Raw genomic sequence first — 2,712 nt, forward strand, 5'->3', positions numbered from 1 at the left:
AATGATACACATTGGGGAAACCAACACGCTTATATTTGTGAGATTTCCAAGGGTGAGTTGGTTTTTTGTCGTTGTTGTTGTTGTTTTTAATGTTATTTCGAGTACCCTAAAAAGGCACCAGAAGCTCTTAAGCGTAATAAAAACATTCTTTGCTAAAGTTTGTGATACTTACAACAGAATTTACATAAACCCTCTGACAATCAGGATCAAGTTTACAATAAAATTTGCATAAATGAAACAAACCCAGTGAAGTTTTTATTAAATACTTGTCTAACTTTGAACCATGTAAGCAGAGGGAAGTGACAGATGGTTCTGTTACTATCACTATTACGAGTAAAAACAGTTGTGAAACTTTCAGTCATCAGTAATTTTCATGCTGTTCATTTATCCTGTCGATTGAATAAAATGACGGTGAATACAAATAGCAAAGAATTATCAGTCCAGTTGCTTTGTTAGATAATAACGCGTAATGATGTGAAGTGCGTTATCTTTTGGGAAGAGCTAGTGACTCATGTCGGTTAAGATATATGCCAATTATCACTTTATAAAATCAATACCAAAGACTTGCAGACTTAGTTGTTCTTCCAATAGGGAAATAATTTTTTTGTTTATTGTATTCTATTTAAACATCCGATCGTTTGAACTTTAAAGTTGTAGGAGCTAATTTCAATACAATGCAAAATGTGCAGTGAACATAATAAAATGACCATGCTCCATCTAATTCAAATATGGCGGACATTTCGATCGACTTAGCAACGACTGCTCTATAGCAATGGCCACCTCAGTTCTCATATGTCACCAGAGGGCGTAGATATATTTTCTTGAGTTGGAATTTAATTGATGTAAGGGTAGTTCAATTATTGGGAATGGTTGTGCGTTGTCTTCATAGTGCGTGACGGAAGTAAGTTGTGTAACGTGTGCGTTGTGAGAAAAGGAGCGGCTAAAACGCCTTTGAAATTAAGAGTGATACAACAAGTTAAATGTAAACCTTTCACATCCCGATATAGAAGTCTGCACTTATTCAATAAATCCAAAATTTCTGGTTAATGTCATTTTTTGCGCACGGCCTCCAGATTCCATAACATCCTTTACGAAAAAACAATTCCCAAACGCTGTGATTGGTGTAAGATATCAAATTGCTACGATGTAATTGGTGCGAGATACATATCCTAATGCGGCAATCTGGTTGGTGTGACATACATACCAAAAAAGCGACAATCTCATTGCTACAAAATACATACCCTTCTGCGGTGATCGTGCGAGCAACATACCATTCCGCACGCAAACATAGTTATTTTATTATGATAAAAAATTCATTTAAAATGATTATTTCCGGTGCAGGCACAAAGCAGTGCTTAACTTGAATAATAGTGCTCCTCAAAACAGAACAATTTGATTACCTTTTGGAAAAATTAATTCTTCTGTATTGTATTTGTCATATTTTTTCAGCAAATCCGGCTCCTGGAAAAAACCCTTCGCAGGACTCTGACCAAGTCCACGCTGGACCACCTTGCACGCAACAGTTTGGTAAGAGGAGTTGGTCACTTTAATGCATTTGTGATAGTAAAAAACTGTTGTTACACGAAAAATAGAAGGCTAGAGTCAATTTTTTACTCACTTTTCACTGCGGTTGTCATAGCTCCCACGCGATTCAAGTTTCGCTTAGCGTTATGCGTTTCTTTTTGCTTGTGCGAAAACATGAAGCGCCCTTTTAAAACTGTAAACTTTAATTCACGCGAAGAAATTTTTATTAGTTATTATATCGGAAGATCAGATAGATGCTGGCTTTCATGAGGATATCTCGGAAGACATACATTTCAAGGCCTGGACAAGGAGCCTCCCGATCATTTTCTCTCGTAAGTAATGCCTTAATTAACAAATCCGTCAAATTATTCAAATAAAAGCGTTGAATTAAACCTTTTTCCAGCATGACGGTTAAGGTTAAACCAAAAATCCCAAAAGGAGCCATAAATTCATCAGAGACAATTCAAGATAAAATAAGAAATGAATACGTCCTATTCAGTGGTTTAACAATAAATACGCGCGGATATTTTGCGATTTGCGTGTCATTCTCCAAACTCCGTATGGGTAAGTTGAAATGACAGAAACTGGGCAAAATGTGAACTAGTATTAAATGTTAAACCAATAATTCAGGGATAGATTATTGTACTACTATTCAATTTACCAGTATTTTCGAAAACATGTTACAGGCCTATCTTATTATCGATTAAACAAGCCGGTGTGCGAAAGACCGCGAAATTAATGCAAAGGAAACAATAAGAGTGTTCTGCAGAACCAATAAAAAAAATCGAGTGCATTTAAGAGTTTTCATCGTTCATGGCGGCCATCTTGTTACTCCACCTTCCGTCCGCATTTTTGCCCTTACACTGTAATACTGAGGCAATTTTTTTGTATGATGCGGTCTTAATTAGTATTTTTCTTTAAAGATTCATCCCTTGCAACCTCCCTATCGCCGTTGCCATCGCCCGTTCAGCAGCTGGTATGTTTTCCAAATAGTCATTTACCGTTTTTATGCATGTCGCTTTTCGGGATCTTCCCCATTTACAAATGTGAGAGACATTATTTTTTGTTGCAGGCAAAGAAGTATGTTTCAAAATTTTGCGGATTAAATATTACCAGAAAGTCTTCCATACAAGTATGTAATTATCATAACATGAAGGCTTTTTAATTTTGATATGTTTTTAAACGATA

General features: G+C 36.1%; 1 long non-coding RNA gene across 1 annotated transcript; it reads left to right on the forward strand.

The window, feature by feature from the left end:
- Positions 1-1,362: 1,362 nt before the first annotated feature.
- LOC149052030 (uncharacterized) lies at positions 1,363-2,657 on the forward strand. The gene is made up of 3 exons (XR_016188465.1): positions 1,363-1,527; positions 2,448-2,500; positions 2,597-2,657. It is a non-coding gene; the product is annotated as an uncharacterized LOC149052030 (long non-coding RNA).
- The last annotated feature ends 55 nt before the right edge of the window (positions 2,658-2,712 follow it).

Source organism: Pocillopora damicornis, chromosome 1, assembly GCF_964200805.1.
Source record: "Pocillopora damicornis chromosome 1, jaPocDami1.2, whole genome shotgun sequence".
NCBI classification, from domain to species: domain Eukaryota; kingdom Metazoa; phylum Cnidaria; class Anthozoa; order Scleractinia; family Pocilloporidae; genus Pocillopora; species Pocillopora damicornis.